The sequence below is a fragment of the Hipposideros armiger genome, unplaced genomic scaffold (genome assembly GCF_001890085.2).
Source record: "Hipposideros armiger isolate ML-2016 unplaced genomic scaffold, ASM189008v1 scaffold_454, whole genome shotgun sequence".
In the NCBI taxonomy this organism is placed as follows: domain Eukaryota; kingdom Metazoa; phylum Chordata; class Mammalia; order Chiroptera; family Hipposideridae; genus Hipposideros; species Hipposideros armiger.
The window spans coordinates 799903-814995 of NW_017731804.1; the positions used below are offsets into that span (position 1 = coordinate 799903).

The 15093-nt window shown below is 39.7% G+C and overlaps 1 pseudogene; it reads right to left on the minus strand.

Annotated features, from left to right (window-relative positions):
* LOC109395067 (multifunctional protein ADE2 pseudogene) overlaps positions 1-11164 on the minus strand; it is a 37210-nt pseudogene extending 26046 nt beyond the window's left edge.
* Positions 11165-15093: the final 3929 nt, after the last annotated feature.

Sequence of the window (15093 nt, forward strand, 5' to 3'; positions counted from 1 at the left end):
CGGCGACTCACAGCAGCCCAGCTCCAGGTTGAGCTGTTGTTCAGCATCTTAGCTGTGGAGGGCAGTGTCACTGGCCCTCATATGTGGGATCCGAGCCGGGGCCCTCTGGCGTCCCAAGCCAGCTCTTAACCATCGCGCCACTCGGCCGGCCCTAGATCAATTATTAACATAAATATACTAATCACCACCACAGAGTATCAATCATGTTTCACCATTAAACCCTTCTACAAAGCATGTACCTTTGCAATAAATCATTCATTACTTCACTTTATTCATTCATCAGAAAAATTTTGCCATTTGTGGGGATGGAATAAGGAGTGAAAAGCAGACTGGAGGTGCCTCCCTGGGTTTGTTTGTGCAGCTGGGTGGATGTTTGTGCCATTTATTGAGGAGAAGATGACTAAGAAAAGGAGAGGCTTGAGGGCGCTCAGGAATTCAGATTCCTAAGCGCTAGGACAAGCATCCCATGGTTCTTCCTATGGATCTCTGTACATGTAAGGCGCTCAGAAGACACATTCAATCCAGACAACTTTGAGAAATATCAGGAGATAGATGTCTTCAAGGAAAATGCATCATTAGACTGTTGGTATTAAGGAACCAAGACAAAAACAGGATTGATAAAAGAGAACAGAGGAAGGGGAAAGGATACAAAAAGAATGTACACAGCCTGAATACAGTAAATCTTGTTTGCCCTTTTTTTTTTTGTAAAATGATCACGTGGCAGCTGGAGAGAGTTGTTCTGAGCATTCTGTTATAGAGCATCCTAAGGGACCAGAGAAAACGATTTCAGTTGGCGATGGGTTCTCCAGCACCCCTCCAGAGCTTGGCTGTACAGCACACCTGACTGCTTTCTGAGTAACCTCCACCAATTACTTTCTGAGTAACTTCCATTTCCCTCTCGGGATTTCTCAATGGAATTTAAAGCCATGGAAAGGAGGCAATGACCCATGGAGGGACTATATGCATACAGAGAGGAACAGAAGTCCATGGCAGAGTCTAAATGAACTAGAAATGTTACAGGTGAAGTAGAGGAGAAAGTCCAGCAAATAAGATTGAAAAATAATTGTCAGTGAGGTAGAAGGAAAACCACGAGTGTCATACCTCAGAAATTGAGAGTAGAGAGTTTTTCCAGAAGGGAGTGATCAGCTGCATCTAAAGTTGCTGAGACATCTATATTTAATTAATTCTCTTGTGCATTGTCATAAGTAGAGCTGAGAGCTTTAACCCCAGGCCACAATACACAGAAGGAAGAAACAGAGGATTATTTTCAAAACGGTTTAGGTTAATTGGATATTCAGTTCATTGCAATGAACTTACATAAGCTGCTTTAATAAGAGTCATATGTTGTTTTATTTTTAAAATTGTAGTAAAATACACACATTTACCTTCTTAACCACTTTTAAGTGTATGATTTAGTGACATTGAGTACCTTCACGTTGTCTGCAACCATCACCTCCATCCATCTCCAGAACCTTTTATATTTTGCAAAACTGAAACTCTGTCCCTGTAAACCAATGCCTCTCCCATTCTCCTCCCCAGAGCCCCGGCTTTACTCTAGGTACCTCTTTATATGGAAAAGGTACTATTGTATAAAGGCTGTTGGTATAAGGCAAAACAAGGAAATGCTACGCGTGGTGCAGAAGCATATATATATATATTTTAAAGATTTTATTGGGGAATTGGGGGAGGGGAACAGACAGGTAGACAAATTGCTGTTTTGTTCTTCAGTCTAGTTGTGGAGGACGTCACTTCACTGGCCCATGTTGGTATGATCATTGTGCTCTTCCTGGGTGAGGCAATCGGTCGCTGGTCATTGGTAGGTCGCTCACTGTGGCTCACAGCAGCTCTTGCCGGCTGCCAGCCGCTCATACTGGCTGCCAGCCACTCATGTAGCTCATGGCAGCCCACTGCAGCCCCACTGCAGCTTACGCCGTTGCGGGCGACTCACAGCAGTCCAGCTCCAGGTAGAGGTATTGTTCATCATCTTAGCTGTAGAGGGCGCAGCGTCACTGGCCCTTAATGTGGGATCCGAACTGCGGCCCTGCTGCTCAGAGCTGGTGCTCCCAAGCGAGCTCTTAACCAGCTGAGCCACTCGGCCGGCCTGAGGGGTATCTCTTAACATGATATAATATATATGGCCTGGTTTCCTTAGCCATTATCTTATTTCGTGGGGGAAACACTAGAGATGTTTTCACTAAGATCAGGATGCCCGCTATCTCCACTACTATTCAGCGTATTATTGGAGGCTTTAGCCAACGCCATTAGATGAGAGAAATCAATTGTAGATATGTCCTTTACATTCCACTCAACCTAAGCCATGGCGAGAATGAAACTCAGTATGCTAGTACTGTAATTCCTGTCCACTTTAGCTGGTATCCTTGTGACTTGATTTGTTCCTATTCAGTTCCTCAGAGAAAAAGCCTTCTGTGTTTCTCCTAGAGAGTCTACATAGTTGTACATATGTCAAGGGTTGCGGGGGATGCAAAATTGACTGATCTCTCATACACTTTCAAGCTTTCCATATGTTCCTCAGGGATCCACTCCGACTATATCACGGCTCCCACCCTCGTCTAGGTCCCTGGTGTTCTCTCCATTCAGCCAGTGGATTACGAAAGAGAGAGTATGTGGAGGACTGTGAAGGAGTTTTTTACGGACTAATCTTTCCCTTATTCAGCCCCATACCTCACTCTTACTTTTGCCTTTAAGAATCTCTTCATAGATTTGCAGAATGGCTCAGTGCCTACTCAGCTTGTCCACATCTGCTCTGCACACACTGTAAGTTGTGTCTTTCTTTACCATGCTAAATCAGCTATGCTCTGACATGCACATTGCAGATTCCAAAATTCATTGAGATCTCTTATCTGCTGCCATTTCCTTTCCTATTCTCTTCCTATTCCTATAAGCTTATGGATTGTAAAAATTCCTTTACTAACATTTTATTACATTTATTTTAGTGGAGACTAAGGAGGAAGAGAAGATAAAGTGTGTCTTTATTTAGTCATTATTAACAGCCGATGATTATTATTTAGTAAAAGTGGTAGATGTTAAGAGAAAATAATTCCATGTTTCATCCAAGGAATTTGACTAACAAGAACACTCTTTTTATGGCTCTGAGGTTAGAAAAGAACAACCATCATTCCTATGCTTAAAAAATTACCAGAACATTTAGGTGATTTCCTCAAAGCCAAATTAATCTGCAAGATTTTTGCCTAAGTACAAAGAGTTTCTTTGTGTCATTAAATCTATTGGGGGAAAAATCCCACAATTTTCTGTGGCATATATCATTTTTGAATTTTATGTAAGTCAATCGATGTGACTCACTTTCTATTACAGATCAAATTAGTGAAGTCCCACTGAGACAACTGCTAGGTCATTCACTGTTGTGTGTAACAATGGAAATTTTGGAGAAAGTGTATGTGCCCTAACCTTTCTAAAAGGAAATAATGTTTGTCACTTATATGTCACCTCCATCCATTCTATCCACTTGACTATTACTTTCTTAAGTTTTTATTAAAGTAAATTGACATATAATGTAAGTTTTTTCTTGAGTATAAATGACTGTTAATTTTCATCCAAGTCCTGTCACTGTGACCCTCCCACCTAGATAGGTTCATTAGTTCTCATCTTCCATCACTTCCTTCCCCCTATATGCTCAGGGCATATAAAATGTCTTCAGATCCGTGAAATCACCAAGTTCCTTCTCAGCTCTGGGATCTTGCATCTGCCTGAAACGCTTACTCCTCTTTACATGATGTCTTCCCACACCCCAGTGAGAACGTTATTCCCCTTGGATTTTTCTCTCAGGTCGTTAAAAGGAGAGTTAAGTATTCCTCCAATGTGTTTTCATAGCTTTCCATATTTTTCTCATTATAGTGCTTATTATGCTGTATTGTGGCTACTTATTTGCCTGTATCCTCCCATAAAGTGTAAGCTCCAGAGGGTCAAAATCTTGTCTTGAACATATAAACTGTAAAATGGTCCTTGCTATCTAGAGAACAAATATTTCCCTACAATCAAGAGGTCATTTATTCAGTCATCTATTCATTCAACTATCAGCAGTCGTCACTTTGCACAATTTTCAGTTACCGGAGTTTAGTCCGCTAACACCCCGGTTCAAATTTCAGTTTTTACAGTGTATTAACCGTGAACACTCACGTAAAATACAAAGAGTGCCGCTAGATCTTCAGTCCTCAGAGCACCAAGGAAGTAACAGATGCATGTCATTAGTGGCCGATCGTGTCCTTTCTTTCAAAGTCTATCAGGGACTGTTCGGATTGGTCACTGCGCACCTGTTATTCCATTCATGCACGGAGGGCAAACCGTCCAGTCGTTTTGCCTCCTCTTTCCCAATGATGAAGCCACGTGATGTTGTACAAAAATGGATAACTGAAACAGGAAGTTTGCCACCAGAGTGCAATAAAGGAAGAAAAGTGATAACACTGGAAATGAAATTCGAATCGCACTAAATGAAGCTACGACAATTAGCTCATCAAGGAAATGCTGACCTTACACCATTGGAGAAACTCTGGGTAGGCAGCCATAGCTAGTTAATGAGGTCAATCTTATCGAAATAAATGAGTAAAGTGGTTGTGACCAAAGGATGAAATATTCAAGATGAGGGAACGCTGGCAAAAAACTTCACGTTAAAGGGACTCTCCAAGATATTTCACCACATTGAAAGTTGAAAGGATAAAATCTTGAAAGCTGATCCAAACTTAGAAAGAAGTATGATAATTTTCTAAGGTGCAGAAAAGACACCCATTCCAGCTGAAAGTTAAATATGGAGAAGACAAGCACTGTTCAGACCATCTGATACATTTTTTTAGTAAAGAAATAAAACACTTTATTTTTCCATGTTTTCAATTTTTAAATTACAGTGTACTAAATAAATATTAGTTTTACTATTTTTCATTTTGCTCTGTACTTATAACTACATTAGAGAGATTTTAATGTTTTGACGAACTGTGTTAATGATCATGAAACAAGTGTAACTTTTCCTATTGGTTATAATAAAGGATGCTTTGCCTGATTTTTACACAGTCGTTTTATGGTCCCATGTGACTGTGCAAAAGCAAGGGCCACTCATAATGTATTGAAGGCCAAGTACATGCCTGGTCTTGTTCTAGGTGGTGGCTACAGACAAAGCCTCTCATTTACCATATTCCAGTGGGTGCAACAGATAAAAAAACAATGTGGAACACACACACACAGAACATCCTAAATGGAGAGAAAAGAAATAATTTGGACTTGTATTTGTACTGGTTTGAGACTGTAACCCAAGATACATAGTTAGAATACTTCCACTGAATGCATTTAGAATAATCATGTGTTGGAAGTTGGGGAAACACAAAATATGAATGACAAAAGCATGAAATATGACAAGAAGTATGAAATATGCCCATGAAAGGCCCAGAATGTGGTGAACTCATTATATTATGTGGTGTGGTTGGTCCTCGGAAATGCAGGCACAGATCCATGATTTTGTCAGCACCTCAAGAATGGTGCAGTCCTGAGGAGATCTTGAGAGGTAATGGGATAAATCAGATGCCAATATATTAACTTATGAAAAGTGTAACTGGCAAAGTGATTCAACCATTATGCCCTATGGACAGTGAGTTTTTAAAGGCTGACTTCTGGTCAGAAGGTTGCTGACTAAGCATATGTTGTATAACCCACTAGCTGTCCACTGGCGGTCTTTCTCCATCTAGCTCCCATCATATCCTTCCTAATCCAGCTCTGAGTTTGTTCACACGCAGCTTCTGTGATTAAGGGAGCTCTGACTCATCCTCAAAGTGAGAGATAGGCTTTATCTGGTCTAAGCCAATAATATCACTGGCATATCTTGTTCTACTGCATTTTGCTTTATTGCGCTTCACAGGTGTTGTTTTTTTTACAGATCGAAGGCAAGACCCTCCCCCAGCAAAAAGATTGAGTCACTTTATTGCCATTCTCACTTTATGGTGGTGGTCTGGGACCCAACCCACAATATTTATGAGGTCTGCCTATAATTCTATCCTTTTGTCAAGTAAATGACTCAGGGATGAAGTTTAAGCCAATTAGCACATGACATTTCCATGGCAATAATCGATGTAGTGGCGGGCACCTGACCTCTCCTAGTTTCATCCACTTCTCTCCTGTCGTCCTTCTTCTGTCACTTCCCTTGCTTTTGTAATAATAGTGGCAGACAGCCAGAGGACAAAGCTGGCACACACAGGGCAAAGCAACAACAATGAAGCAGAGCCAGAGCCTAATTTAGGCTGCCTCTGGAGCCTGTATTACATTTAGACTTCCTGTTCCATGAAATAATGCCTTTCCTCCACATTTAGGAGAGTTTGAGATTTCTGTTACTTGCAGCCAAGAGCATCTTGCAGATACAGCACACAGTCAGCACAAAAGACACTGGTGGCTTCCTCATGTTCCCTAGGTCATGCTGACTGTGCTCTTCCAACCTCTCTCTGATGCTCACCACCCCTTCTGATTCCCTCTCCCCTGTTTAGGTAGGTTAATACCAACAGCTCCAGAGCAGTTTCTGGTGTATTAACTCAGCAATAATTAACTTTCTCTTTCTGGTTGAGGCTGTGGTTAAGATGACGTCATATAATGAACACAATACATGGACTTATAATTTAGCTCTCACTCCCCGCTATACTAGGATATGTCCACATATCAGTGGACATGGAGACAATCCAGAGATAGACAGCACTTTATGTTCAACCACATGGTTCAAATTAAGGTCTGTATCCAGGCCACTCAAGTCTCCACTCTCCATACCTGGCACTAGTATATCCAATTTTCTTATTTCAAAGCAAGATACAACTATATTTTTGAAGAAATAAAGATTTCGTTGTTGAACACAAGAAAGATGGCACCCACCTGCTGGCTGCACAGGAGAAGGACCCCACACAGAGAAAATGGTGAATGTCTCTCCAGTCCTTGTCCTGCAGCCATGCAGCTCAGTCTCTCCCTGTGTGTCTTTGATGCCTCCCGAGTCACTGTCCCTCTGCCAGAGTCCAGGAAGAAAAGAAGATAAAAACAATAAATAATAAAATGGCAATAACTACATACCTATTAACAATTACCTTCAATGTAAATGGATTAAATGCTCCATTCAAATGACATGGAGTGGCTGAATGGATAAGAAAACAAAACTCTTACATAAGCTGCCTACAAGAGACTCACTTCAGATAGACACATACAGGCTGAAAGTAAAGGGACAGAAAAAGATATTTCATGAAAATGGAAACAGACACACAAAAAAAGCTGGAGTAGCAATACTTGTACCAGACAAAATAGACTTTAAAACAAAGGCAAATAGACTTTAAAACAAGACAAAGAAGGACCCAGTAATCCCACTTCAGGGTATTTATCTGAAGAAACCCAAAACACTACTTCAAGGGGACATATGCATCCATTTGTTCATTGCAGCATTATTTACCATGGCCAAGATGTGGAGGCAGCCTGGGTGTCTGTCAGTAGGAGAATGGATAAAGAGGAGGTGGTACATATATACAGTGGAGTATTGCTCAGCCATAAAAAAAGAATGAAATCTTGCCATTTGAAACAACATGGATGGACATAGATGGACACAACTCAACATTGTGTTGAGTGAAATAAGTCAGAGAATGACAAATGCTATATGATCTCACTTATATGTGGAATCTGAAGAACAAAATAGATAGATACAAAGAACATTTTGATGGTTGCCAGATGGGAGGAAGGTTGGGGGGCTGGGTGAAAAAGGAGAATGGATTAAGAAGTACAAATTGGCAGTTACAAAATAGTCATGGGGATGTAGGGTACAGCATAGGGAATATGGTCAGTAATATAATAACTATGTGTGGTGTTAGGTGGGCACTAGATTTATCGGGGTGATCACTTCATTAAGTTATATAAATGTCTAATCACTATGTTGTACACCTGAAACTAATATATACTGTGTGTCAACTGTAATTGAAAAACAAAAAAATATTTAAAAAAAACACCAATTTCACCATAGCTGATTTTGACCTGGATTTCTTAATTCTAAAAGAACAGTAAGTAACTTTTCCTCAGATAATCCCCCAAACACAAATGTAATGTCACCTATGGGACTGCTATGAATAGATGCTACTCGAGTTCCCTACAGATTCCAACACCAGCAAACTGTGACATTCTTTGGGATTAGCTGTTCCTTCTGTCAGCTATCATGAAATGCGGTATATTTTTGCGCATGGCAGTCCTGACCCTAAAGTCATCGTAAAACAAGAGAGGCCTGGAACTGTACTTAAGCATTGGCTGAAGATCGTATGAGGTGAGAACTTTATGGCAAAAAGCAAAACAAAACACCAAACAGCACATGGATATCTACAACAAGAAAGGCACCCTGGGTGGATTACTGGATCTAATAGCTTCATTTTCTCCAGAACCCTATTCAATTAAGCACAAAACAGCTTTTTAAATGGTTTAATAGCCAAGATTGGGAGTTGACTATAAAATAATGATAGTATTTATTGAGTATATACTATGTGTCAGGTAATATCATAGAAGTTTTATATATGTTATCTCATCCAGTCCTCACCACAGATCTGTGAAGTACATATTGTTCTATTTTCCAAGTCTTCATGAAAATGTCTTACCCAAGTCCATTGCAAGGAAATGCTAGAAATGAAAGGAGCTCCCAGGTCTGCCGGGCTCCAAGCTCTGTGGTGTCTCTCTATTTCCAAGCAGCACTTAATGTACATTTTTCTCAGGAATTCTATACATATTGTTCTCTTTTTTTTTAGGTTTTTGTTGTTGTTGTTGTTGTTATAGAACTCTAAGGCTGGTGTGATTCTTATTCTTATGTAGGTTTTCTTCTTTGTTTGTGGATGAAACTAGGAAATCTTTAGCCTATAATTTTTTTGCCAAGAAATCTAGGTTTGGTTGTATTTGCATTGAATTTTGACTTGGACACTGAGCATTTTCAATGTGGACACTGTTTTTTTCTCATTCTAAAAGAACGTTCTTCCATTATAAATTTGATAATTGATTCTGTTTCAATTGTTCGTTTTTTTCCTTCCTCAGGAATACAAATGATTTATTATTTCAGCGCCCATTTTCTGCCCTCCATATGAAGGATTATTTTTAGTTCCAGATCAGGTGATATTCCTCTGCATTTTGAAAGGTTTTATCAAATTTATACTCCCGAAACCCCACTTACCTACCTCCATTGTCTGGCATTGCTTTTTATCTTTGCTTCTTCCATGTGGATTTTATATCTGCTATGACATTTTTGTGGGTTTTAAAACATTTTTGTTTACTAACAGAGAACTCCTTTGTTGTGTACTCTTAACCCAGTATATTTTTGCCCTAGGTTGTCTGCTTCTGTTATATCAAGGTCATGTTTTCTGGCATATTTTGCTGATAAGAAGCACATGTGTCCTAAAATGGTTTTGTAAAAAATAACTTTCAGAGATATGTCCATCTTCTGAGGTTACCCGTCATCTGATTTGGGTGGTACTAACCATGCTTGTAGTTAGATGCACGCTTAAGTTCTGATCTTACAAGCAGAATGTATGAAAACTACATCAGCTGCCTGCCAGGTGCCACCAGCGCCGTCATTCACAGATCTCAGTGCCATTCCTTTCTCTGTTTAAATTGCTGCTCATGAGGTGTTTTAGTCCGTTCTTGGTGCTATACCCAAATACCACGGGCCAGGTGGCTTACGAGTATATACAGCAGAAATGTATTGCTCTCAGTTGTGGAGGCTGGAAGTCCAAGATCAGGGTGCCAGCATGGTCAAGTGAGGCCCTCTTCTGACTTGGAGATTCCTCCTTGCATCATCGCATAGTGGAAGGGTTAGATGCACATCTTTCTGACATTTTAAAACCTCTGAAATCAGATTGTGTCTGAAACTTGATAGCGTTTTACTACTTCTGTCAGTCAGGTGGAAGGGTTGTCATTGCTTATGTATGCACAAATTGTTCATAGTTGTTAGTCCTTTTGTCCCATCAGCCGACTTACTCTATAATGAAGGGCAAGAAATTCAGTGGATCTGGGTTCAGCCTCATTAAGTGGACACATTACAAACCGCCAGATGCTCATATACTTTTTACCAAAAACCACGAGCTACATTTATAGAATTCTTAAATTGCACCATTTTTATGTTCCTACAATGAACTCCACCTGTGTGATATATGCATTATTTGATGACTGTATTACTGGGTTCCACTGAACATAATTTTATTCACATTTTTTTGTGGCGACGTTTATTAGTGAGATCAGTTGCAAGATTCTTTTCTTTCTGTTGTAATCTTTATCAAGTTTTGATATGACATAGCAACATTATGCTAATTTTATTAAAATATTGAAAGTATTTCTTTGTAGAAATTTTAAATACAGGTCTAAAATAACTTATTTCATACATCTCTAAAATTTGTTATAAAAATTCTCAAGCCAAGAGCATAAATAAAAGAGATGAACTAAGATGTCACAACCTTTTATTGCATTTCTGAACAAGTGAATGTGATAAATCAGGAATGTGTGGGTATATAATGCTTCAATTTATATTCAGTTAATATTATGGTTGTTCATTCCAAGGATATGGGACAATTTAAACTCTGACAAAACAGGAATGGATTGCTATTCCATTGACTCTCCCAATTTCTAATTTTCAGAGCTAAGTGGGAGGTGTGTGACATGTTTATTCATACAGATTAATCCAATATGTGTATATGCAACAAATTTCCTATATATGAGTATCAAGATATACATGTTTAAGAGACAGAAAACATTTGAGTTTTATCCTTTCCTGGAAATTGGCATGCAATATTAAGAAATAAATGCTTATTAAATGAATGTTATAACTTTAGTGACTCATTGCAACTGTCTTTTAAGCATCTCTTAGTATCAGACATTTTGCACATGTCACCTCACTTAGTTACCATCATATACAGATGAGGAAATTGAGGCTCAGTGAGACGAATTTACATGCCTGAACACACAACATTTTAAACTGGTGGCAGAGCAAGCTCTCAAACCCAGGCCCATTTAACTCCCCAAATTGTCATTTTGCTCCACAGTGCTGCCTCTAAATGTAAGTCCTACTCTAACCCAAGAACATACTTTGGCTGCCAGTGATCATCTCAAACATCAGTAACTGGGTGTAGGATTTCTGAGGCTGGATGAGAACCATCAAGAGCCACATTACGCTTGTTATACAGGTACCTGCTCATCCCTGAAAACCAAAATAATTCATGATGAAATATCATCTGTGAGAAGCTATTTGCAGTAGACTTGAAAGCAACATACATATGGCAGAAATTCTTACTTTCATGGGCTTATCTAGGAACTTTCAAAAGACTGCTGTTAAAAATGAAAGGTACACATTTCATTTATCTCCCACATGCCAGATAAGAGAGCATTTCTGTTTTCCTGCTCAGGGTGTCACCAAACAGTCTCACCAAAACCAGAGGCAGATTCGAGATTAAGATCAGATGCTCTCCAGGTAACATTGATCTGTCCATCCTTCAGTTCTGAGTCAAAGCCTGAGCATAACACAGATTTGGGAACTTGTGTAAGCTCCGAAGTGTGTGCGTGGCGGCAGGTACAACTCACTCCCTGCAGCAGAGGGAGAAATATATAGTCTCTGGCCATGTGTCACATAGGAAAGGTGCAGGGGAAATTTCCGCTTGGCTCATGTCATGATAGGTGCATTTGTTTTGCCCAAACAAGTTGATTTATTTAGGGATTTACTAGTTTACCCTGGCCAAACACGTTGATCAAACTTGTGCTGAGCCAGGAAGAGATAGGCCATGCAGCTTACCAGTAATAGAGACAAAAATAAAACTTGTTTGAAGTCAGGTAGCTTGACTAATCACTTAAGGAATTTGTTCTATGCTGTACACACCCTTCATCAGAACTTTTCGTTACTCAGACTTAAAGTTAAGAAAAGAAAGGCAGACACGCTCCTTTACAGATGGTTTATTCAGTTCATTTGGGAACGTCTCATGCCAAGAGTCAGACATAGATCCAAATCAAGTTTTCACACATTTATCAAGTATCTAGTATGTGCAAGTCATTGTGCTTTAAAAAAAGAAGAGAAATAAAAAGGGAGAGAAAAAAAAGAAAAATAAGTACCTCTTCTGGAGGGAGTTGTGGGGGGTGTTTGTCCTCTTTCCATGAAGCCTTATTTCAGAAAGCCCCAGTTATGGTGGTCCTCTAAGAGTGAGTAGTCAGACCGAGCATCCAAATGACTGCATCTTTCAAAGTACCGTTCATTGAAGAAATTCACTGTGTTTGACAATCCAGTTTATCTTTGGAACTAGAGAAGAGAAAAAGGCCTAGAAAATATCGATGGAGACGAGATAAGGCAACCAGGATAGGCTATTGGGTCTATGAATATCTCCTCAAGTCAGAAGTGAGAGCGAGGCAAGTATCTGAGAACCCAACATGCAAACTGTGACAAATCCCAGCAGAAACAAGAGGATGTGTGAACTGGTGGCATGAGGGGTTGGCCAGCGAGGGCCTCTGCTTATGGCTGAGAGAGCCAGACCAGAGATTTTAAATTCTAACCCAGCCTCTCCCCACTGCGCTGTGGGCAGGTCATCAGGAAGCAATAACCAGCCCAGCGGGTGTCTCAGGCTAATGTCAGGGATCCCAGGAGCCCTGTTGGGCGAGGCGAGGTGCTGTCGAAAAAAGGTGCTGAGTGATGAGACTTTCTTTTTTTTTCTTTTAAGATTTTTATTGGGGGAATTGGGGGAAGGGGAACAGACAAGTTGCTGTCCTTTTGTTCTTCAGTCTAGTTGTGGAGGACGTTGCTTCACTGGCCCAAGTTGGCTGCTGGCCGCTCACGCTGGCTGCTGGCTACACACGGTAGCCCATGGCAACCCACTGCCACAGGGACTGCAGCCTATGCCATCGCCTGCAACTCAGGGCAGCCCAGCTCCAGGTTGAGCTGTTGTTCAGCATCTTAGCTGTGGAGGGCAGTGTCACCGGCCCTCATATGTGGGATCCGAACCGGGGCCCTCTGGCGTTCCAAGCCAGCTCTGAACCAATGTGCCACTCGGCCGGCGCTGATGAGACTTTCTTATGCACTCACACCTGCACGTACCCCATCTCCAAACACCAGGATGTGAGCATTCTGATCATTTCCTCCCAACACTGCAGCATCTTGCTGACTTTAAAGAGCAAATCCTTGACCAAAGTAATTTCCCAGGGTGGTGGCAGACAACGGGGCTATGATCTGGGCTCTCTGCCCTGGGGCTCATCTCCTCTACTATCTTAAAGTCACCAAGAGAAAGACAGACATTAAAACAAGTAATAAATATCCTCACAAAAGACATTAGCAATAAGAAGCTGGTACAAGAGGTAAAAAAAAAAAGTAGAAATAAGAGATATAAAAATATAGTAAAGAACAAAATATTATAAGTAATAATATAAACAGCTAGAATGTATATACTATTTACTTTGTACCAGGCAATACCATATGTGTATTTTATATATTAACACATGTAGTTCCCACAATAACTTTATGAGGTAGATACTACTATTATTTCTACTATACAGATGAAGAAATCGAGGCATAAGAAAGTTAAATAAATTGCCGAAGGTGAAGCCAGGATTTAAGCACAGATATTCTGCCTCCATGAAACAAATAACAAATGGATACAGCCAAACGAGGACTCAGTGAGCAAGACTGAATGGTGAACAGGGAGAAGAAGAGGATAAAGTGAAGTAAACTAAAGTGTAGAAGTGCCAGTGTCTGGGTAAAAGACTCTGTGAAGTGGAGAAAACAAACAAACTGAGTGCAGGAAATATTTGAAGTGAATTGTGATAAAATTCTGCAAAATTAAAGAGGAAAGATTCTAGACTTAAAGAACGCCATATAAGAAAAACCTATGCCTAGACATCTTATAATAAAATTTAGCAAAGACACTGATGACATTAAAAAGCTGACACAAAGAGCCAGCCTTCTTCAAAGAAACAAGAATTAGAGTGACACCATATATTTCACAGGGACTTTGGATACAGGAAGACAATGGGGTCATATTCTGAAGCATTTAAGAAGTAATTTGTACCTAGAATTTTATATTCAGCCAACCTGTCATTTAATTACGTGTACTAACAATATTAGAGACATTCTCAGGCATACAACTCTTCAGGTTTTCCAGACAATAATCTACTTACAAAATACTGTGGAGAAGAACTCAAGTGAGAAAAATGCAGGAGGATGCTGCAATAGATATAGAAAATAAATACGGTAAAACAGATTAGTAAAAAAGCAAAGACAAATATATTTTAAAAGAAAAAGTATTAACCCCTCAGAGCTAAAATGATATATGTATTAACATGGGGTTTTGAGAGTATGCTAAAGTACTTGTCTTAATTGGGGGAAATACAGATAAGGATTAGTCTAAGAAATCAATTCAGTTTGGCTTTTACCATAAGGGCAACCATCCTAAGATTTAAAAATACGGAATAGAAAACCAGCAGAAGACGATTTAGTCTAGTCAATGGAATGTGGAGGAGAAAAAAATGAAACAGAAAGTACTGTTAATGGAAAGTGTGAAATAGGCTGGGAAACAAGTTATATAATATTATAATACATAAAATTGGGATAAACTCACCAATTAAAGACAGAGCCTCTCAGGTCATATTTTATTTATGTGTGTGAGAGATAAATTTATATCTTGAAGTCACTGAAATTTTGGGGTTTTCTATCATTTACAACTGAAATTGATTCTAACTTGTATACATCCTTAGTAATCAAAACATTCATTTTCAAGACTCCTGGTGAGTTTTGAGTAATGAAATAAGGGACATTATGGAAAACAACAGGAGAAACTTGTGGTAGAAGAATTCTCCCCATATAGTGAAGACTTTCAGAAATTCATGGATATAGAAAACAAAATATCTAGAACTGAGCAATCTAAAGACAACCTGTTATTCAGATGCCACACAAAAAGGTTCTGTGGAGGGAGAAAATAGCTGCCATGAAACAGTTGCCTTGCTGTACAAAAATTCTGAAGTACTTCCAACCTCAGCATTCCCTTAGAGACAATGCACATTACACAGCACAGAGTCAAGTAAAGATAGAGCTGACACAGGAGGAGAACTGGGGCTGATCAAAGTCTT